Source organism: Vicugna pacos, chromosome 20 (assembly GCF_048564905.1).
Source record: "Vicugna pacos chromosome 20, VicPac4, whole genome shotgun sequence".
In the NCBI taxonomy this organism is placed as follows: Eukaryota; Metazoa; Chordata; class Mammalia; order Artiodactyla; family Camelidae; genus Vicugna; species Vicugna pacos.
Window position 1 is genome coordinate 16,971,688 of NC_133006.1, and position 23,516 is coordinate 16,995,203.

A 23,516-nucleotide genomic window follows, 5' to 3' on the forward strand; every position below is an offset into this window, starting at 1 on the left:
GTCTGCAGGGTGGGAGGGGCGGAGTCAGTGCAGCTCCTTGTGGGGAGGGTGCTGGGCAGGGTGCTGGGCAGGGGTGGAGCAGGAGCAAGGGCAGGAGGAGCCCAGGGGAGGGGCAGGCTTGAGTCACATCCCTCCTGGCCCTCCGTGATTCCCTGCGAATCTCAGAGGCTGGAGGGCTTCTTGGTCAAAAAGGCAAGTAATTATAGGTGGGACCAAGTAACTCCTTCAGGTTCTCTTCCCTCTCTCCCCTCCCTCCACCCCTCTCCCAGCCAGTGCTAGGCTCCCAGAGGCTCCCATGCTCAGGCTGGGACAGTCCCAGCCACACCAGGGATTCCCAGGGTCTGAGGGTGTCCCATCCACTGCCTGATTCTTCTCTGTGCAGGATTTATAGTGGCGGGAGACATAAACTAAATTCGAGTAACGTGGCAACTAAATTCAAACAGTGGCATTGGGCAATAGACTGAGAGCTAGAAGCGTGGAAATGGCTTTACTTAGGAGCCCTGATTTACAGCATCATCAGGAGGCCTCGTGGTCCTGCTCGGCACAGGGGGGAACATTTAGAGGCTGACCCCTCCCCACTGGCCAGCCAGCTCCCATTCTGCACTTGACAGATGAGGGGAACAGAGCAGCATGGCCTCACCTACCCATCCCCAGTTCCATCAGCAGCTTCATCTCACCATCCCAAGATGCTTCTCTGCTGAGATCTGCACCCCAACATAGGCTGCCTGCCAAGCCCCCATTAATCTTCATTGTCTTCAGAAATCACTCCTGTGGGGCACATCCCTCGATGCTGGCACCCCCGTGGGGGCGTGCTGCTTGCACCCTGTGTCTCCCACACAGTTCAGGGTCAGGGTGAAGCCCGGCCTTTGGACCCTGAGCTGCCTCTGAGCACTGAGGACCTGGAGCAGGTTACGTAGCGTCTCTGTGTCTCCGTTTCCTCACCTGCAGGATGTCGCCCACCTCATGGTGCGTTTTGTGGGGATTAAATGACAGGATGCAAGCACAGTGCTTGGGAGAGCAGAGGAGGAGCTCTGAGTGATAGGACTAGGTGCTGCTGCCACTGCTAATAGCCATAATAATGATAAACTAAAAATTCAGTTATTCTGTAATCAGTATAGCCCTCGCCTTCCCCATCAGACCCCAAACTCCACGAAGTCAAGAACCCTCTTCCCCATAAGATGGAGGGCATCCCCTCCCATGCTGCCCCTCCCTGTCGTCTGTGACCCCCGTCTGTGACCCACTGACCTCTCCTGCTTAGCTCACTGACAGCCTAAACCCCACAGGAGCCAAGTGGCCGCACCCACTTCCCACCTCCAGTGCGGATCCATCCTCACAGACCCGGCCCCTGGCAGGACTGGAGGACGGAGCGGCAGATCCCTCGCAGAGGGCGGTGGCCCAGTCCTTTAACAATCGGGGAAGGAAGTCCAGGCTGTTCCTCTTCTGGCCATGAACCAGCGGCAGGAAGAAAATCTGCACTGTCCACTCAGGAGTGCTGAGGGTGTGGGCTGGAACTTTCCTCCTGTTCCCAGGCCCTGAAGCTCCTGCCTGGATCCAGAGGAGCGGGGCTGAAGGAGGCGCGGTGCTGGAGGATCCCTCAGGGTGATCAGAAAGAACAGCTGCCCCGGGGACTTTGGCTTACTCAGGCCAGGAGCACCAGAAACCACCCATCAGCCAGAAGGCACCTCCTTTCTTCTTCCTCCCTCTGTGTGGGGAGTCAGCAGATGCGTGGTGCGCCATCAGGCATCTCTACTGCTCAATACTGGAATCTTACTTCTTTCAGGCAAATTGGGCAAGCAAATCCTTGCCCAGAGTATAGAAACCAGGTAACAGCAAAACCACTGAGGATTCGGTTAGAAAAGGCTTCCCTGCAATGAAATAACATCATCATTATCAACACCAGTAATAATGATCACTTGTACGGCACTTACTGTGTGCCAAGTACTGTTCGAAACACTTTGTAAATAGTTATTTAAATCTCATAAGGATCTTATGAACTAGGTGTTGTTCTCACTCCAGTTTTATAGATGAAGCACAGGAAGGGTAAGTAACTTGCCCGAGGTCACACAGCAAAGCCAGGATCTGCACCCTTAATCATGAGTGTGTAGGGGAATCTATGATGTAATCAATGGTTTGTAGCACCTCTGCTGCCCCAGTTTCTTTCCCAGGGCACACCTCACTCTTATCTTCATTTGTAGATGTCCTCCTGGGCCCTCAAGACCAAGGCCTGTCTTTGACACCAGGCTTCCACAGACCCTTGCCTGTGGATCTTATCTCTTTGTGACTCTCTGGGGTGAAGGCCAGAAGTGGCAGCCTTGGCCCTGCCACTGTCTCCAACATCCTTGCCCCTTCTCTGAACCTCCACACCTCTCCTTCCTGCCCTTTCTGTGTCATTTCTGTGAGAGTCAGGACATCATTTCCACTGGCCAGGTGTCAGCTTTGAGAGCAGGCTTTTTTCTTCCAAAGGTCAGAAACAGGGTGGACCCGTGGGGGCCTTGCCCCTGAATGAAGGAAGGTCTGATGAATCATGTGGCATCCTCTGTCGTGAGCTCACAGCCATCCTATCCCAAATCCTTCAGAGGTGTTAGGCTGGGGGACCTGCACAGAATGAGACGGTGGTGGGACAGCAGAAGGACTGTGAGGCATGACTAATGGGGGAGGAGGCCCGGGGGGCACCTGGCAGCTGAGTATTGATTATGATCCTGGTTATTATCATGTCCATAGTCTTAAGGAGCTCTCTGTCATAGGTGACGTAGATTAGGCAAAACTGAAGGATTCCTTGAACTGGATTTGAATTGGATTTGTATCTTAGGAGCTCTAAGTATCAGTGGCTGTGGCCTCAGGAATTCTGGGATTGGGCCAAACGTGGGATCACCCAGACAGGGAGACATGAGTCCAAGAAATCAGCCATTCAGAAGAGGGCCCAAGGCATTAGTGTGTGTGTGTGTGTGTGTGTGTGTGTGTGTGTGTGTGTGTAAGAGAGCCACTGGGTTCTAGCTCCCTCTCTATTACTAACCAGCTGTGGGACCTTGTGCCCACTGCCTGCACTCTCATCTGGAATAACTTACCATCCTGTGGATAAGATGTGTGCTTTCTGAAAGCTGTGATGGTGGAATGTCCTGCAGAGCCAGGGCGTGGGAAGGAGCGTCCTGGGAGAATGATCACCCTCCGGTTGTCTTGCCCCCTCCCCTCACCCATCCTTTCAGAAGAGCACATGGCCTCCCTCCTTCCATCCTCACTGCTCTGCACCTTCAGGTTAGCTTCAGATCCCATTAGTCCTTTTGGGCAGAAGGGTCTTGCCTTAGGGTGAGAGGGGCCTGCCAGAGCATCAGGTCCCAGTCAAGGACCAGAAGGGCTGGGTCCCTGCAGGCTGTGGAAGTGCGACATAGGAGAGCTGGCCCTGCAGCCTGGGCCAAGGCTGGGGAGAGGGCCTGGGAGGGCCCTCTGATGCCCATGGCTCCTCCCAGGCTCTCCAAACCCCAAGTCAGAGCCACTGGGGTAATTCTAGACCCACCAGCTGGTGGGGCCCTTCCTAGGTGGCTCAGCTGGGTGGGGTGGGTAGGGCTTGAGGAGGGCAGGTCTGCTGAGAGCAAGGGTCATGGTGCCCAGAACATACTTGGCACAGAGCCTGGAACAGAGTACATTCTCCATGTATTATTGTTGTTAAGCGTATCCTGTTTTTATTATGTGTCTTGTTGTCAGGGAGCTCCCAGTCTGAGATGACACAGATGTAGGCAAAAAAGAAAGACGTAGCGCAGTAAAACAATCAGTGATTTCTAGGTAAGAAATTCTATGGGCAAAGATGCACGTCAGGGATGCGCGTAGGTGGGAATGGGTGCTCCGTGGTGGGCGTTCCAGGTCAGGGTTGAGAGGGCTGGACCGGAATCACCACCGCCTCTCATCTATTCAATGCAAGTAGGCTTCCTGTGGGAGGGGAGGTTTCCGAAGCCTTTTGGAGGATGGGAGAGAAACTGGCTGGGGAAAATAAGTGAGTACCAGGATGTGGGGCTGAGAATAAAGGATTTCTCTCACAAAGCCAGGAGCTACAGTCTCCTCCCTCTGCCCCCTGGAGCATGGTCTGTAAGGAGGGGGCTCTGAGTGGGACTGCATGTAGCTGTTACCTCCCGGATGGGGCTCCGACAGCCCATCAGTTGGCTGCCACCCGTCCCTCTGTGATCGATACTCTGAGAAAGGTTTCCTGCATCCTGCCGGCTCATTTTCACACGTGAAGGGGAAAGAAAGAGCAGGGAGGGTCTCCTCTCCTAAGCAGTGGTTAGCTCATCTCCTCCCTGCCTCCCCTCACCCTGCCAAAGGTGGAGGAGCAGGCAGGAGGGGGCCCCCAGCTGAGTGCCTTCCATTGTACCGGCCTTTCTAAAGCTGGCAAAGACAATGCCTTACATTCTCAGGGAAAAGAGAATGGGAGGAATTACTTAATCAGCTGTAAAGAGAAGGACGGAGTTATGTTAGATGTCAGGAAGAACCTTCCCCCAGCATGCGAGGAAAAGGCCTTTTTGTTACGTTATAATTAATTATACATTATTGAAAATGGCTTTGTTAGGAGCAGAATGTCAGCCTCACCTGCTTATGCAGTGGAAGCCACCGTGCTTGTAGGTTGATTTACTGTGGGGTGACTTTTAACCAAGAAACCAGCTAGGGGCAGAGATAAAAGGTAGATGGAAGATATGTAGGTGGAAGGATAAAAGTGATTTTTTTTTCGGAGGAGAGGGAGGGAGAAAGAGAGAGAGACTGAGAAACAAAAGTTTAAACAACAAGCAGTGTTTGAGACTTCGGGCCACTCATCTGACCTCCTTGGTCTCAGTTTACTCATCTATAAAAGGGGGCCCCATTTTGGCTTAAGTAGCCGGTGCTTCTATGAAGCTGTAAGTATGATTTGACAACCAGTTGTTGGGTCCACTTTACCTTGAATTAATGGTTACTCTTGGGAAACAGGCAAGGAAAAGAGTAAAAAGTAGTTCCCTATTTCTTTGGGACCTTTCGCTTCCTGTCAGTCTGTCCATGTAAGCTGCCACCTATCATCTTGTCTCTCTACCCACCCATCTCTGTATCACTCTGTCCACTCACACCCTCCCCTGCCCCATCCATCCACCCACCTATCCATCTGTCTCATTCATCCATCTGTCAGTCCACCCATCTCTCTGTCTTGAATTCTAGCTTTCTCCTGGATGGGACCAAGGTAGGGAAGACAGAGTTTTGGAAGGCCCAAGAAGAAAGACCCTGAGGAGGATCTGAGATTAGTGCATCAGACAGAACTCTCCAGAAGTGAGGTGATTTTATAAACTGAATCCCAGATCCACTTACATGTTCCTACCCAGACCTCTGGGCAGCCTCTGGGCAGTCAGTCCTTCCACAAACTCTCCCCTTTGCTTTCGTACTTCCCACAGACCATTCTTCTCCCTCTTAGGAGGGGATGGGGATAAGGGGCAGAAGCCTGTACCCAGTAAGGAAGCCCTGATGGTGGGAATAGAGGAACCAGTTGGTGGAGGGACCGAGGTGGGTGGGTAGGTGGGGAAGTGAGGAGTTGAGGGTGATTCCTTCTCTGAAGACCTTGAAAGGTCAGCTGAGAGAGGAGAGACTTGCTAGAAGCCCCCTTGGGTCCTTGAACAGCAGTATCTGGGACCGATGGACCTCTATGGTCCCAGAGAATTAACTAACTTGTTGAATAGCTGAATATATTAATGGATTGATTAAGTATGGGATTTTTACTGATTAAGATAAATGAAAATTGTGTAAGAGCACTCCAGTACAGAATTATTCTGGTCCACAAAACCCCACAGTACATGATAGGCTGGTTTTAGTTTATTTTTTAAAGATATTTGTGAACAAAGATTGGAAGGATTATGCAAACATAAAAAAATAGTTGCTGGGCTAGGGTGATTAGAGTATGAGTGTTTTTCTTTCTTTTCTTTTCTAAAAACCTTTTAATGATTTCGCTTTTATAATGAAATTTTTTTAAGTGAAAAAAAAGAAAAATAGGTTTTGAGACTTTAGTGACCTGTGTTTGATATTTGAATTCTCTATGTTTTTAGCTATAAATATATCTTCTTTTCGGCGGTGTGGTACTTCCCCTGGAGTTTACTTTTTCAAAGTCCCATGTGATTGTGTCTGCTCGGCTCCCTCTCTGAGAAGTTCCCATTTCCGCAGGCGATGGGGGAGCAGCTGTAAGATAATGTTTCAATACAGAGAGCTTTGCTACTCCAACTGTGGTCCGCGGAGTGTTGGCATCACCTGGGTACTAGTTAGAAATGACAGTTCTTGGGCCCGAACCCAGACCTACTAAATTTGAATTGGCATTTTAACAAGACCCTCAGGTAATTTGTATGCACCTTCAGATTTGAGAACCACCGTTCTAGAAGAGTGGTTCTCAAGCTTGAGCATACATCAGGACCAGGATTGTGGTGCCCACTTCAGAGTTTCTGATTCAGTAGGTCTGGGGTGGAACCCAAGGGAATTTGCACTTCTTTTGAGTTCCCTGGTGAGACTGATGCTGCAGATTAGAGATCAAACTTTGGGAACCACTGCTCTCAGGATGGAGCAAAATGCTATGGTTCCCAATGAGGGAAAAATGTAGGAACTGGTGTGGCCTTCACCTGTGTAAATGGATTGTCATCTCTGTGGGACGGACTTGGGTGGGTCTTTTCTTTTGGCTTCAGTTTCCTCATCAGTTAAGTGGGTGAATTGGACATGATGGACTTCCACCTCTGATCTTTCTTAATATTTGATTCTATCACATTTTCACGTCAGAGCTGATGAGAGCAATTATTTTTACAATTATTTTACAATTATTTCTACTGTTCATACGGAGACTGCTCTGTGAATCCTTCAGCCTCCATACTGAACTGCTGGGTTACTGCTCGTGCAGTCTTAGCATCATGGCCTCTATAGTTCTGTCGTGGAGTTAGCCCTCAACAGCCACTTCTACTCCCGTAACTAATGATTGTCTACATTTGTTGATTCATTCAATATTTACGATCTAGGGTCCTGCTAGTGGGTTAGGTGCCATGGTGGAATCCAAAGAAGTGAGTTAAGCTCAAGAGATTCGTCCATGGCCTAGCTTTTAAATATAAATAGTGGAAAACCCAACTCAAACTAGGTAAAACCATCGAAGATGTTTATTGGTTCATGTGTTTGGAAAGCTGGGCAGTAACGTGGACTTCAGGAGCAGGCCTCGGGCTCCATTTCTCATTGGCTCTCTGTCCTGTCTGTCCTTTGTGAGCTGGCCTTGTCTTCCTCCGCTGACTTCCTTCCTGGCCTCACATCTTCATCCTGTGCTTTCTTGAAGAATGTAGGTTTCTGGAAGGCAACGACCATGCCTCTGTCGTTCATTATAGGCTCTACCATTGCCTAGAACAGTGCCTGGCATGCAGTTGGCCTCTACAATTACCTGTTAGGGAGTACTGTGGCCCTGAGAGTCACTCTAAATGGACAGACCTGGGTCACAGTTTCCTCAGGAACTAGTCTTTGTGGCTCAGATCATGACCCATCACTAACTGTCCTAGTGTCACGTACATGCTCCACCCTGCAGTTGGAGACTGAATCAGCTTCCCTCAACCCAGAGGAGGTCCTAAATAAAATTTGGGAGCTTTAATGATGGATCCTTAGAAGGCAACTGCAAATATCCATCGCAGTCCACCTTTTTGGCTGAAACACATACTCTTGTACTATATAAACGCTTTTAAAAATACCTACCTATGAACAACGCACTCACCTCATGCCCAGAGCAAGGCATTGTGAGATTTCACCCAGCTCCTGCCTACAGCTCCTGATCCAGCATCTTTAGGTGCTGTGAGTCCTCTCCATCCCATTCAGATAAAACTGCTGATGTTTCAGGCCCTGATTTTTTAAGTGGTAAGCTATCTATGCCTCAGCACACCCAGTAGTGGAGAGAATATGAGAACTGCAAAAATAAACAGATGAAGCAAATAAAAACATACCACTTCCATTTGGAAAACAGTAAAATCGGAAAGCCACATTGCTGTCATTGGTTTGTGGTCCATAGCATCTTCTTCTAGCAGCGTGTGCCTTCTCTGGTTAGCCTGTTGTGGGTGGGCGGCTTTCCCTGGTTCACTGTCCTCCTGGCCCCCTCTGAGACGGACATTGCAGGGGACCTTTCTTCTCCATACTTTAGCAGTTGCCTCCTATTGCATGAGGCTGGAAACTTGGGCATTACCTTAGAGTCTGAGCAATCAAAGGCCATTGTCAGCCAGACTTGACAACGTAACTCTCTAAAGACCTTAGATTTCTGGTCTGTTTACCTCCCGGTCGATACCATGTGCCAATAACGGCAGCCAAGAGATATTGCTGAGTAAGTATTAAGTCTGAGAATTGTCTCCTAGCAACAGAACTCCTTGCTCTGCTCATTCTCTAGCCCTTAGTTTCATAGCTCCTGCCTCTACACAGTACCTCCTGGGGGCCTCTTCCTTGGGACAGGGAGTCACCAGTGATCTGCCCTCTGCTCACTGCCTACATCTCAGCTGCAACCTTGCAACAGATAGGATTGTCCTCATTGCCAGGAGGGGATTTTATTTCAAGAGATGTTTGTGTGTGGTTCAGGGACTCAGACTTCCTATGGATCCCAATCTTATGTTCCACTATGATTCCTACACTTACCTTGGCTCTCACACAACAGCATCACTTTTCCATCCCTGCCAGGCTCCAGATTACGATAATCTCAAAGAAATTTGGATTATAAACCATAGGTGACAATGATAGCTTTTCTTGGCAAAGCCATATTTTCTTTCTTCTCTGCTCTCAGAGGGCTACCTTGAACCAAAGGGTGTCTTTGTATGGTGGGACCCTACTTTTTATTGAAAGCCCCAGTAAGTGATCAGTGTATTTCAGCATCCTAAATTTTTCTTATCTGCTATAGTTCTATTGGGCACACAGTCTGGGACCCCAGGAGAATGAGGCAACAGTTTAAACACCCTCCTTGCTGTTACATATCAAGTGCTGACAATTTGCCAGATTGGGGAATGAGAGCCCCGCTGCTTCCCCAGTTGATATCACTGTACCAATTTAAAAAATCTCCCCCTTTTCTCAAGTCATTCTACTGCCATTTGCTAGAGAGTGGTCTTGTGAAGATACAAATCTGTGATGGCTCCAAATGTCAGTGATGCCCCAGGCTTACGTAGGGCACTGTCCCCAGTGGTCCTGGACCGGACGTCTTTGTTGTTGGCCAGAACACATCTTTGGTGTGGTGTAAACACCCTGCCTGACATTGCAGGGTCAATTATGTCAACATTTCCACTTCTTGTACCAGCGTCTCAATCCACTAGATGTAATTGATTATAAGTAGACAAAACCCCAATTTGATCTGACTTCTAAAAATGAATGTTATTGACTTGTGTAGCAAGAAAGTGGTGGACTTCAGGCATGGATTCACCAGAGTTTGGCTCCATTTCTCCAGTCTCTGTGAGTTGGCTTTATCTTCCAGATGCCTTCCTCTTGGTAGCAAGAGGGCTGCAGCAGGTGCAGGCTGCAGCAGGTGCAGGCTGCGTGTCCACAGATCAGGCCCTCTAGAAGGAGAGACAACACATTCTCCCAATAGTCTTGGGAGGAGGTGGGAGTCCCACTCTGATTGGACCTCCCTGAGCCATATGCTTCTTTTGTAACCAGTCACCATGGCCCCTGGAATTATGATGTACCAATTGGTGCTGGGAGGGGGTGGGATCTACTTAATGGAACCACATAGCTCCCCTGACTGAAATCAAGGGAAGACGGCTATGCATGCTCTTGATATAAATAATGCTGATGACTATCATTTATTGTCCTGCTCTGTGCACTGGATCAAAATGAACTATAAAGTAGGTACTCTTTTTACCCCTAATTTTACTCCCATGTAAAAGCAGATGAGAAAACTGAAGTTCTTACCTAAGTCACGTGACTGGTAATATTAGAAAAGGGTTTGACCCAAAGACTGCCAGATTTCAGTGAAAATGGTGCTTTCTGGCTTCATTTAGTTGAAGCTATTGGTCAGGTCCTATCAGGAAACAGATGGCACACTCAAACGGGTTACTTAAAAAGGAAATATTTACAAAGATGCAGGCATGGCATTGGGAAGTCACAGGGATAATGCAATACCATAGGGCTAGTTACAATGGGGGGTTGTTAGCACCCCTAAACTTGAAGGGGTAAAGGGGGGTAGTTCCTGAAGCTCAGAGAGTGTGTGAGCAGAGCTGTCGCCTTGGCTTGAAGATCACAGCCAGACTCACACAGAGGGATGGGGGGATAAGTCCACTGTCCCTTCCCTCTCCCATCTCCTGCCAGTCTCCCCTATTTTTCTGCCCCAAGCAGAAGGCAGACAGCATGATGGCCATTGATTTTGAACACACGGATCAGCCTCCTGGGCATTGATCAGGGTGGAGAAGTCTGGACAGTAGATCTGGAGGGGAAACAAAGGATTCCCAGCACAGGGGCACTAAGGCATAATAGGCTTAATAACGTAATAGATGAAAAAGTATTATGGGGCAGGAGGGTCACTACGGTTTTGGGCCATTTACTGACATGAATCAAGATTTGCTTTATTGCCATTTTTACAACAGAAATACACTTTTAAATCAGTGAAATATAATAGTTGCAGTTTATTGAATACCTACATTACCAAGTACTTCATGTATGTTATTTCAAATCTTCTCAGTAACTCTAAAAAGAAGATACTCCTATGAGACTTGTTTGACCCATAAAGAAACCGAGGCCCGGAGAGTTTAAACAGGTGTGGAAGGTAAGACCCAGGGCTGGGGAGGCTGACTGCTTGAGTTCAAATTCTAGGTCTACCACTTACTCTTTGACTCCGTGCCTCAGTTTTCTCACCTGAAAAATGGGATAACAGTAGTACCTGCCGCACAGATAGTGAAACTATATGCAAAAGACTTGGAACAGTGCCTGGAACAGAGTAAATGCCCAATAAACATAAGCTATTTACTAAGTGCCTGGGGCTTGGAGACTGCAGAGCTGGGGTTTGAATTCAGACCCCAGAGCCAGTGAGGGTACCTTATCATCTGGTCTGTATCACAGAGCTGGCCAAGCCAGTGAGGGCATGTTATCAGGGGGTCCCCTGGGCTCCCCAAAAGCCCTGGCCAGGAGGTAGTTTATGCCCTTGGGCCCAGCTACTCACCTCTGCCCCTTCTGAATCGGAGACTAGCAGTCGGGCGGGGGGAGTGGGGGGTGGGTGCAGAGGCTGCAGGGAGACTCGGGGTCAGTATCAGCAAGTCGTTGGGGTTGATCACTCCACCTTCTTCCCAGGAAGGATGAGTTACCACGCACAGGGTTTGGCACAAACCCTTTGGAATGTACCATACTTTTAAGACTAAGTAGGCACACCTGAGCTGTATCCTCAGCTGCGTTCCAGACCCTGTCTCCGTGCTGTCTTTCCTGTGCTACCTGCCAGCAAAACGGCCTGTGGCCTTTGGTGCTAAACCCTCTTCACCTGCCCTCTCTCAGCCCTCTGCCCCAGCCAAGCTGTGATCCTCAGAAACAGCCACTGGGACTCTCTGGAGCACCCGCCCTGTCCCATCCCAAGTGCAGGGCAGAACTCACAGAAGCCAGGGGTTTGGCTCAACCTGTTCGTTGATTGTCTACACTGAAATACTCTCATTCAATAGGTAGTTATCACATGCTTTCCTGGACAGGCATGATTCTAGGACCCGAAGATACAATGCTGAAAGAAAAGTTAAAAAAGAAACAGTAAAAAAAAAATAATCCCTACCCTCACGGAGCTATTTTAAAATACCTCTCTACTCACAGGCCAAAGGTTGTCTGCAGCCACTGGAATTGTACTGTAGTTACCACTGCAGCTCAGAAAACCCAGGCCCAGGCCTCACTGCCTCCCCCTTGCCCTCTGCTCCTCCCTGGGCATCCTTCCTTCTCCTTCCTTCCCTTTCCTTCTGGTTTACCTCTTACCTCCTCTCTCCTTCCCTCCCTCTTCCTCTCCTCCGCCTTCTCAGTATCCTCTCCCTTCCTCCCGTCTCACCACCTTCCTGATTACCCATCCCTCTCCAACTGGGGGCCCCCTCTGTGCCTACTTCTCTCCTCCTGCTTTGTGTCCCCACTTCCTCCTGCCTCCACCACCAGACAGTAACCCACTTAACATGCTCCTGGGGTTGCCCCGGTGCGCGAGTGTGGTAGATGGGGGAATACAAATCATTCAATCAATTTATTTTCAACGAAGGTGGCTTGTGCTCTCCGCCTTCTTGGCCGATGGCACGTGATTGCAGCCCCAAGCCTAACCCACGGTGCCTGGTTCTGCATTAGGAATGAGGGAGCTGTCTTGCGGGGGGCCACAGCACCCTGGTGCCATGCCCTGCCTGGTGACGCCACCTTCCTCTGTGCTCCCAAACCCCCAGAGCCTCCAACATGCACAGAGGACTAGGTTCCTTGCTACCTGGTCAGTTTCCTAAAGGAGAAAATAATGTCACGTATGAAGCACTGACTGCCTGCGAGGCACCGTGCTGAGCGTTTTGCATGAATTAGTTCATTTGATCCCACGACAATCCCACGAGGTAGGCTCTCTTATTACCCCCGATTTACAGTGCAGAAACCCTGGCTCAGAGGTGAGGGGTCAGTGGCTCCTAACTGGGAGAGCAGGATTTGAGTTCCAACCACCAACTGGTGCGGCCTCCTTGGCAGCACTGTTCAGTTAACAGGTCTAACTTACTTGTCACAGCTGCAAAGGGCCCTGCCACCCACTTGCTCCACCCTCCTCATTGGAAAGATGTAGATTTAGGGTCCAAAGAGGGGAGGCAACATGCTTGAGGTCACCGTGGGGCCAGTACTGAGCTGGGACTTGCTGTTTCTGGCCAGTACCACGAGAATGCAGGTTACCCTCGGTTCCACGGGCACTGGGGAACGGGGACAGCTCTTCACCTGCCAAGAGGAGGGAAGGGGCAGGTGGTCGTTGCTCACCCTCCTTTGAGCCTGGGCTGGTTTTCTTCCTTTCCCTCTGTCACAGGAGGGCACTGGGCACTGACCTCACGGAGCTCTCCAGCTCAGACATTCTGGATCAGGGCTTTGGGACAGCCAGGTCTGGGCTCCCAGACTTTGGGGGCAAGGGCGTGTGGCCCTGCAGGAAACACTGGATTACAGATGAATAGTTACTCAAATCCCTGGGGAAGTGCTCAGCCACAGGACCGCCAGGCCTGGGCTTTTTATGGCAGCTTCAAATTGACACTGAAAGTTTGTGCTAAATAGAAAAACAAGAGTCAGCCTCAGGTGGGACTTTCAGGTCTGACGTGAGTAGGGGCGGGCAAGATGCTGCAGACTGGTGGGTTGGGCAAGTCGCTGTGCTTGCTAGGAAGGAAGGATGGTTTGAGCTCAGACTGAGAGCTGTGTTCCCTCTCTCTCTCTGTCTCTCTCTCCCCTCTCCCCCGTCTCTCCTCTCTTCCTTCTCCCAGTGGGCCAGATTAGAAAAGCATTTCCAGGCTTGGGGAGGACTGGTGAATGCCCACCTGGGGTGAGAGCCCCTGGATGGCCCAGAGTCTCTGGGTGGGGCTGGTGGTGGTGGGTGGGGGTTGTCCATGCCAGTCCCTTGAAGGAAACTGGGGGCCAGGAAGGGACTAGGACAAGGTGAGCATGCCAGGCCTAAGTCCCCCTGTGGCTGATGAGCTGGGCATTTAGAACCTGGCCGCCGGCATTTGCTTCACTGAGGACAAGGAAGGAGCTGATGGTAGCCCGGCATTTCACAAGGGCAAGAAATGAAGAGAATGGGAGGAAGGCAAAACCCAGCTCGTGTCCCTTTTCAGCCCACCTCTAGGATGCCTGGCTCTTTGCTGATACAAAAGATACCCAAGCAAGGGAAGCCCCCAAAGCCTGCAGCTGCTTCCTGCTCAGGACTTGACCCATAATTATAATCCCTTTCCTTTGATTTTCTCTGCGGAAACAGCAACATTCTGGCTAGGCTTTGAGCTGAAAAAAAGGCACCGTGCAGAGCTTAAGAGATTTATAAACACAGTGAAAGATCAGTCTTGTTTTCCCACAGCTTGTTTCCCTAGGTGAGTGGAAGGAGGAGGGGAGAGAGGACAGCGCAGCTAGGGTGGGGGGAGTCAGACGCAGGAGTAGGGAGGACACAGATGTGCAAGACACCTGGGTGTGCATGGGCCAGAGCTGAATGGAAGCCGAGAATATGACTCAGCTGCCAAAAACCTAGCTAATTATCTCTGATGGCAATGAGAGAGGTACATCCACACATAGGTGTGTGCGTAAGATGCAGGTGCCCCGGGCTTCGGTCCGAAGGCTTTATGGGACTGGTAATCAGAGAAACCAGATGAGAGGGACGATTATGCCTCTGAGTTCTGTGCTGACGGGAGGGACGGAGTAAACCGGGGAGGTGCCCACCTGTTGGAGTGGGGACAGATGCTTAGTCTTTCCAACGTGCCTGCTGATATCTGAAGGATTAATTCAGAATATCCCAGCTTTGGGGGTGGCAGGGGCTCTGGAAGTCATCAGACCCAATCACTTACTCTGGAAACGGTTTGCTGCCCATTTTGCAGATAAGTCATAGAAGTGGCAGGGTAGGGGACCAGGAATTAGCACCCTGGTGTGTAGCCCCCTTTCACTTTGCAACCTTGCCTCTGTCTATAGGGTGCTTTCGTGTTAGATGCCTTAGGGGGAAATGTGGATATATGGCTTGGGGAATGACTGCTCCTTCTGCATCCACAGAGAACTAGGGAACTCCTTCCAGGCAGGGAGAGCAGCTGGGGGCACCCAGCCCTCTGCGGATGGGCTCAAGATAGGTGCCTGAGGGACCCACCAACCCGAGTTCTGGCAGAGCTGAGAGGGCCAGGGGTAAAAGGCGAGCTTCGCCAGTGGAAAAATGCAAGGCGTGGTCAGAGTTGGGGGCAGGGCTGGATGTAGAGGAGATGATAAGGAGATCTTTTTAGCATCTTATTTCTCAACCCCCAGCCGTGCTCAGAGGCCAGGTGGTGCAGGTGTCCTGGTGGAGACTCAGGAAGCCACTGCTGCCTCAGAGCTGCTAGCTGAGGCCCTGGTGCTGGGCCTGGGGCTCAGTGCTCTGTACCTGTTTGCAAAGGCCTCTGCAAGTTTCCCTGGCTGCTGGGATGCTCTGAGTTGCCTCCCACCCACCCACCCCCAGTTCCTTCCTCCTCCAAGCCAGCACTGCCTTGACTGCATCCTGAATGACCTCGCTGCTGCCGAGCCTCTCCGAGCCTCTCGGGGCTCAGATTTCCTAATTGGAAAACTCTCGCAGCCTGCATCTCAGGAAAAAGCAATCACCCAGAGGCCTATGAAGCTCATGGCGGGTGTGTGGCCTTCCTCCTGGCACAGTCCTCTCTCTCATCTTAGAATTGACGGGAGCACGCCTGCAGCAAGTGTCCAGGCCAAAGCAGCAGCCCACCTGGAAATGGCGAGTGTGTGTGTGAACATGTGTGCATGCATGCGTCTGGGTGAGCAGGTCTCTGTATGAGTGTCCATGTGAGCACAAGTCTGTGTGTGGTGGAGTCCCTACAGGTGGCTGGGACGGCCGTGGCACCCTGGGTGAGCCTCTCTGGGCACTTCAGACCCCTGCTGTGCCTCTCAGGCCAGGGGTGGGGTGGGGTAAGGGAAGTTGAGGCGTAAATGTGTCCTCAGGACAGCATGCCATCGCCACCAGCAAGCTGAGCTGCCCTCCAGTGAGGGAGGAAAGAAACGCAGTACTCTGCAGAAGGCGCAGCCTTGCTCTGTGTTTCCCTTTCATAATGAAAATACCATTACGTTTTCTGCTCTCAACAACATTGGCAGAGGCAGCTGGCAGCCCCTCGGGCAACATCCTTCTTCCCCACGCTGCCAGTCACAGCAGGTCCACAAAGAGAACCACATCATCCCAAACCTCTCTGGCTGTCTCCTCCTCCTCGGCCAAGGGACCTACCTGGAGGTGCCCTGGAGGGCGTAGGCGGACCCCAACTAAGGGTCTGTTGCTTTACAAAAGCTTGGGGTCCAGAGGGGAGCTTAGGTCCAAACTGTTCATTCTACAGATGCACCCCAGAGGAGGGAAGGGCTCACCCACAATCACCCCGCAGTCTCATGATCATCCACATGTACATAGCACTTACGGTGCCAGGGGCTTTTATGAACATTTCACTTGTAGTAATGCTAGCAGGCATGGGGTAGTATTTTCTCCAAGGAAACTGAGGCACAGTGTTCAAGCTTACACAGCTCGGGAGGGTAAAGTTGGTATTGAGACCCAAGTCAAATTCAGCATCTGTTCACTCAGTTGCTGTGCTTCACGGTCCGTGGCCACGCCAGGAGCATGACCCCGACTCCTGGTCTAGTTCTTTCCACACTGGGGAGATCTGCCAGATTTCAAGCATTACAGCATCTGTCCTCTCCTGGCATCTCACAACAGTACCAGAGATGGAGCAGGGAAAGGAGGAGTGAGAGCATCCAGTCCTGGTCACAGGTGGCAAAACCAAATTAGGAATGGCTGTACCCACAGTAGGTAGGACAGGGGCCATTATCACAAATGAAGACCTTGGCTTCCCACACCCATTTAATCCTCTCTACCCTACACTGGAATTGAAAGCTCCCTTTATTCTTTGCTCAAGACACAAAGACACACCCACCAACCATCCTGGGCTCCCAAGCACCATGAGGCCCATGAATCCTGCGCCAGGGAAGGCAGATGCCGTCTCTTTGGGGCTGGGGAGAGGTCTGTGTGGGTGAGATTGTGCTTCCCTCGTGGACCCCTGAGTGGACGCTGCAGAGGGCAGTGATTCTGTTTGGTTCCTTGCTGTATTCAGAGCTCTTAGAACTGCACCTGCACGTAGTGGGTGTGCCCACGAGGTACTTACTGAATGAATGAATGAATTGGAACTGGAAGCTTCCCAGGGCTGCTGAGAGTGGCTGTTGCCTCCATCAGTGAGAAAGCCGTCTTTATTCCTCTATTCTCCAAACTGTTAGCATTGGCTACACCGAAACCTTGTCAGTGGCTGTCAGGGAAGAAACATCAAAATGATTAAAGTTGGGGAAACGGTACCTCTGGAGCAGTGTTGAAAGGATGAGAGTCAGTGACCCCCAGCCCCCACAAAAGGGAAGGCAACCTCAGCTCTGTTGGAGAAGGCTTGTGATATCTGTGTTAACAGCTGTTTATCAGCCTCTGCCCTCTGTTAGTCAGGTCTGGCCCCAGGGAGGGGGGTGAGGGAGAGAGAGGTCTCACTCTGCATGAGGGGGGAGGGGTTTGCGGTGGGGGGGGAGGGGCGGGGTGAGTGTCAGGCTGTCAGGTGCCCTGTGTCCTTAGAGATGCAGGAGACTGGAGAGAGTCCAGACTCCCTCCCAACCACAGGGGGCATGTATGGGGCAGGAACAGTGTGAGGTGCACCCCTCAGCTGCAGAATTTAAGGAGGTGCTACAGGTAATTGAGATGAATAATCTGTTAATGCACTATTTCTAAAAAAAAAAATAATGCAGACATTTGCGATGAACAAAAAAAGACAGGATCTGATTCTACGCTTGCACAGACTTACCTCGCCCCCCTCCCACTAGCCCCTGTCTTGGGTCTGACGTAGAATGGTTATCACAGGAAAGGGGGACAGGGTGGGCGGGGCTGTCAAGAGGAGATGGCCTGGGTCGAGACAGGAGTGGTTGGGGATGGGGTAGGATGTGTCTTGGGAGGTGTCAACAGAGAGCTGTAATTTGGGGGAGGAGGTGATTGGGGTTGTGGTGACTGGGGTGTTAACCGTAAGAGGGTGTGAGTGTGAGAAGAGTGTAGTGGCCCATTTGCCTGGTGTTGGAAAGGAGGGAAAGAGGGCTCTGAGTGTGAATGTTTCTCTTAAACCAGCCAATCTCTAATTGGACCCATTGTGTTTATAGTAATTCACATTGGTGTGCAGGAATCCTGAGCTGGAGTGGGGTTAGCTTTCTCCTCTGGAATGAGCTGTCAGTGAAAGGAAGGAGGTGGGTAGCTTGGGGGCCTTGCAGAGGGGAGTGCAGAGCAGAGACCTGGGAGTAGGGGATGTGTGCTGGACCTGGGGCTTCCTGTCACCCACTCAGCTCCACCCTCTTTCCTTCCTTCCATGGTAACCCCTCACTTCCTGCCCCTCCCCAGAGCATTGAATCCCAGAGCTCAAATCTTTGTCCCTCCTGTTACTCTTTCTCCTGATAGCAAAGAAAGATCTAAAGAGGCAGCTCCTCCCCTTAGCACCCCATGGCGCAGAGCAGAGAGAGTGGTGCTGGTGAGGGGGCTCCTGGGGCTTTCTTCCCTTCCTAATCCTCAAGCCTGAGCAAAGTGAAGCTGCAGCCACAGGGAAGATGAGGGGGCTCCGTGGGCCTGCAGGCCCCTGGCGATCTCTGGGAGATCCCAAGGGCTCCTGTTTGCAGCCAGAGGGTTGAAGGAGTTGAAATGGGCCGTGTGCCCTAGCCTCTCTCCCAGGGCCTCTGATGTCCATCCATCTTTAACACTGAGGGATTCTCCCTTTGTTCCTAACTCTATGCCAAGGCGTTGGGGTGGGCGAGGCGACACACGGTGCTAAGTCTCTGACCCCGCACTGGAGTTTGTGGCTCAAGCAGGGAGAACGGCCACCCCCACAGATAGGAACCCACCCCATCAGGTGTGGCTGAGGGCCGGGGACAGGTGAAGACGGTGGGGATCATGGGGACTCAAGCCGCCAGGGATGCTTCCCGGAGGAGGGGGCCCTTGAGATGGGCCTTGCTGTCAGCTCTGCCCCCTCAGTTCCCATGGCACTTGCTCTTTGGGAATTTCTTTGTTTGGGTTTCCTTCCATTCTCTGGGCTCTTTCTGGCCACACTGCGTGTGACACGGTGGGTGTGACATGGTGGGGGCTCTCCTAGAATCTGTGGCTGTGCCCTAGTTGTGGCCCCAGCAGTGACGGGCTATGCACACGGGATGTTTCTGCTGGAAGGACGTTCATTTCACAGCATTCCTGAGGACTGTGTGCCAGGCACCGTTCTCAGTGTTCAGGCTATTGTCCTATCACCTGTGCGTCTAGGATGATAAGCCTCTGCTCTGTGCTTCAGATTATGCTAGAAGGTGCCCAAGAACAGTCTACAAGGTAGTGAGCTCCTAGTCCTTGGAAGCAGTTAAGCAGAAAATGGATAACCACCTGTTCAGATCCCGTGGGTCCAAATTCCCGCTCTGCCACGTACTAGCTTCATAACTTTTGGTGGCAACTTAAATTCTCTGTGCCTCAGTTTCCTCCTCTGAGAAATAGGAATAATGATAATATTTACCTCCTAGTGTTGTTGTGATGTTTAAGAAAGTTTGTGCACGGAAAGTCATGAAAACGGTGCCTGGTACAAGTTAAGTACTCAGTAAATGGTGCCCTTATACTGATGGTGGTAATTACTGGTCTAATTATCCCCTAAGGGGTTCTCTTTGCCTGGGCACCGGAGGTGAGATTCAAAGCCTCCGAGACTCCATCAGACTTGAAACCCTGCCATCTTAGCTGCCCTCTCTCTAGCAAGACTCCTCCTGAGAACCTGTCCTGTGAGAAGCTGGGCTTCTGCTTCTGTAGGGCAGGCTGCAGCCCTCGCCCTCCTGCTGCCCTGTGGGACAGCTCTTGAGTTTCCCCAGCTGTTACCTACCTCCCAGTGGTTCCTAGGTGACAGCAGGCTCCTCTCCACCTTCCCTGGCCCTCCCTTTGCAGACACAGGCCCTTCAGTCTTATCACTCTGGTTCTTTTCACTTACGTAACTCAGTGAAGCTCAGGAAAGACGGATGCACCAATTCTCCTCCTTCTGCTTAGCCCTGAATACATGGAAAGTCACCTCCTGACCTTAGAGTATTGTGAACACTTATGTAATAAATCCTGGGTATCTCTTTGGGCAAGGCAATACATTGACTCTTTTCACAGACTAGGGTTCTGGGAAAGTACAAGTTATTTCTTCTCCTTTAAACTACATCTCCCTGCGGTCAAACTACATCTCCCTGAGGCTGTGTCTCCCCTCAGACCGGGGCTCCCTGAGGGCAGGGCTGTGCTCCTCTCTACATGAGAGCTCTCCAAGTTCCTGACTGTCTTCTAGACTCTTTTTCGGGCTTCTCCCTCCTCCCAGTGAACCTTTCCTTGTCTCTTTTCCATGCTGCTTCTGCTGGAAGGGATGCCTCTGGTGACTGGTCACACGCAGCCGGCACCTGACCTCAGACTCTTTTATTTCCATCTCTCACCTGACTCCCACATCCTGGGCCTGTACAGTATCTTCCTAACTTCCCACCTCGGACCAGACCCATCTGCCTGTATGTCGCTGAGCCAGCTGCAAAACCAGGTCACCCTCTCTCTCCTTGTCTTTCTTGTCCCCTTTCCGTAATCAAATTATTTTTCCTCTGCATTGTGCACGTCAGATGAAGCATCCACAAACGTGGGTTCTCTTCACTCACTGGGAACACTGAGCACAGTGATGAGATGGGTATAATAAGAGTCTTGATACCTAATCAGCAAAGTGCAGGGCCTTCGCCCCTTCCTGCCCCCTCCTCCCCGCCGGCACCGCCACCACTGCTAGCTGCAGGGCTAAGCACTTAATAAGTTCTCGGAGTGTGGCTGCAGGAGAGCAGGAGGAGGGCACCTGGCTCACAGTCCTGCCACTTGCTAAGGGGGTGACCAGTTGGGGGAGGACAGGTCCCCGTGGTTAATGGAGTCATGTCACAACTGATGTTGAATGGCCTCAGTGGGGATGTCTTCTGACCCTAGGTGGTCCCTGTCCATTCCCATGACACCAGGGCAGTGGCAGGGACAGTCCAGGCCCCCATCCTCCCTCCTCTTTGGAACTTTGGGTCCTGGTCACAGCCTGCTTTCTGGCTGCCCTAAGGTCTCCCGGAGCATCCAGGACACAGCTGTCCGCCTGCTTCCTCGGGGTGAGCACTGATAATCATCATGATAATGATACTAAGCATGCAGCCTAGTTGTAATTGTGTGACGCTGGCCAAAGGGCAGTCCCATCATCGCATTTGACAAGCAGGCAGGGTGGCCGAGACTCAGAGGCATCAAGAGCTTTGTTTATGATCACACAGCACAGCAGCAGCACCAAGGCCTCACCTCTTTTGGCCCCATTTTGCTTTCCGGGGTGACTGAGACCCAAGACCTGACCCATGGCTGCCAAGGGAGGAAGACTAGAGTGATGACTAGAAGCCTGGGCTTTGGAGTCAGACAGACCTTGGTCCAAATCCCAGCCCTGCCATTCCCCATTGTGGGCCTTGGGCAAGTTGCTTCACCACCTGCCCATCTCACAGTGCCTTATCCAGGGTCCACAGGGACAAGGTGACAGCTAAGCCTTGGCCTCGGGGCCCCCATCCCCCTCCAATGTTTAGAAAGTGGTTCAGGGCACAGGCCTTGCAGCTCAGACTGCCTTGTCTGCTCCGTTTACCAGCTGTGGGACCACAGGCAAGCTTCTTAGACCCCTCTGTGCCTCAGTTTTCTCATCTGGAAAATGGGGATGATCATTCAAATAATACCTATGCTGGGAGAATTAAACAAGCTAGTCCATGTAAAGAAGCTAAAATAGTGCTTGGTGAATTCTAAGTGCTCAGTGAATTTGGCTATTCATCACATTAGTGTAATGATATTAGTACAATTATGCTGTGCTTTTCCCAAATCAACCTTGCCTTCTCTCTTCTTCTCATTCCTTCCTCAGTCCAGGTCATGCTGAGGTCTACACCCTGGCTTCCGAATTCCCCTTCCTCCACAATGTGCTTCTCATGATTTAGCAACCCCATTTTCTGTGGGTGCAGTGCTTGTGTCCCCGTCAGGACATCAGGTCCCTTCACCCAGGGCATGCATCTGCCCTTTATTTTTTGTCCAAAGAAGGATATTTTGTCCTCTTCTCCCAGGTCATTTGGTGTAGGCTGGCTAACCTTATGTGGTCCAGAAAGTTGTACCTTTGTTTGGTCAGGGTGACTGCAGTGGGTAGGGGGCTTTTTTTCCCCCTATTGATAGTCAGAATTGACAGAAAAGATGACTTAGGTGATCCCTTAAGGAAAAGGAAATCTCATCTGTGTGTGTGTGTGTGTGTATGTGTGTGTGCGCGTGTGCATGTGTGTGTTTAAGAAAGCAGTAAAGTAGAAAACATCCCACTCATTTACTTTTTAGAGCAGGGAACAGATAAAAAAAAATTCAGTTGGTACAACAAATAATAGAAAATATATTTTGGTTCTGTAGTTTGTCCAGTTATGGGAAAGAGGAAGAAAGGGCAAGGGGATGGGAAAAAAGGAGAAAGATAAGGGAGAGGGGGGAGGGGAGAGAGAGAGCAAGCAAAACAGAGACCCACCAAGTGAACCAAGAAAATGGGCACTGAGACATCCTAAGAAGCCCTAAGAAACATCCTCCTGAGACTCTGCCACTAAAGGCCTTTAAGTGTTCTGTTGCATTTTTACAACCATAGGCAGTCTGTCACCTCTTGGTACTTGACCCTCAGCCCAGGCAAATTAAGCCGAGGACTTGATTAAGCCTGAAGGCTGGAGGCCTCCATTACTGTCTGGCTGTTATTATTCTTGTGTTGTGCTCAGTACCCACCTGCCGGGCCTCAAGGCACAGAATTGACAGGGTTCCACCCTTAATGAGCTCCTGGCCCAGTTGGAGAGGCAGACGTGTAAATAACGATTATAATAAAAGTCAGGCTTCTATAATTACTATAATAAAAGTTCAGATACAGTGCACGGAGGAGAGATTAATTAATTCTGACTGGGAAATCCGTAACTGCTTTGTAGGGAATAACTGATGAGGCATTTTAGAGGAGGTGCAAGATTTCTGTAGACAGGATGGAGGCAGTGGGGGTGGGATGGATTTTGCATCAGACAACTCGGATTTAATCTCTAACTGTGCCACTTCCTAGCTGTGTGCTTTTGGGCGGGTGACTTAACCTCTCTGTGCCTGTTCTTTCATCTGTGAAATAGGAATCGCTGTCTATATCTCACAGGGCTATTGCATTAAGAGATGAGGCCTGTGACACTGTCTTGTGAAATACCAACTGTTGAACAAAGGTGAGAAATAACACTGGGGGCCTGGCTGTCATAGGGTGACTGTGACCACCAGGTGCATTGCCATAATGTAAGAATACAAGCCTGGTGGCTGCATGGAGCTGGAGGCTGGGCAGCATGTGCAAACAGCAGTCCAGATTTCCTGGCCCTTGGGGACAAGAGGGTGTACAGCTGGCTAGGAGACCATCTGAACAGAGGAGGGATCCTCTTTGGCCTTTCAAAAGCCAAAACTGGCCCCTTTGTGGGAGACAGGAATCTTTACGAACATGGGCAACTTGGATGCTTTGAGAAGTTGTGTTGGCTTCTGCCCTGTGGCAGCTGGGCACAAAGTACAAATCAGTCACATTAGGATAGTTGTGTCTCGCCCTGGCAATGGCCCCATCCATCCCTCGCAGCTACTTGGGAGTGAACAAGGCAGTCTTAGTCCGTTCTCGAGGGGGCGTGATGAACTGCTATGAACTGGAGGTCCATCCCAGCCATCTCTGGGATCTGATGACCCCAAGTAGGACTAGACTTCTGGCTGCCTAAAACTGTCCCCAAGGCGGGAAGAATTTCAGGCAAAGAGGAAGGCACCTACCTGGCACATGGTGGTT

The 23,516-nt window shown here is 50.9% G+C and overlaps 1 protein-coding gene and 1 long non-coding RNA gene across 9 annotated transcripts in view; one reads left to right on the top strand and one right to left on the bottom strand.

The window, feature by feature from the left end:
• Positions 1-23,516, top strand: part of LRFN2 (leucine rich repeat and fibronectin type III domain containing 2) — a 190,990-nt gene that overhangs the window by 24,944 nt on the left and 142,530 nt on the right. For 5 of the 8 annotated variants that reach the window (XR_012062160.1, XR_012062159.1, XM_072945075.1 and 2 more), the window contains exons 1-2: positions 9,717-9,818; positions 10,652-10,735. The exons of 1 other annotated variant lie outside the window; for it this stretch is intronic. The gene's annotated coding sequence lies outside the window, so the exon portion shown is untranslated. Of the gene's footprint in view, positions 1-9,362; positions 9,427-9,716; positions 9,819-10,651; positions 10,736-23,516 lie in introns of those variants that run through there. 2 more of the 8 variants (XM_072945072.1, XM_072945071.1) reach the window with 2 other exon arrangements.
• Positions 7,106-9,575, bottom strand: LOC140687701 (uncharacterized). Its single transcript, XR_012062162.1, has 3 exons — positions 8,626-9,575; positions 7,950-8,193; positions 7,106-7,308 (listed from the first exon to the last, which is right to left on the bottom strand). It is a non-coding gene; the product is annotated as an uncharacterized lncRNA (long non-coding RNA).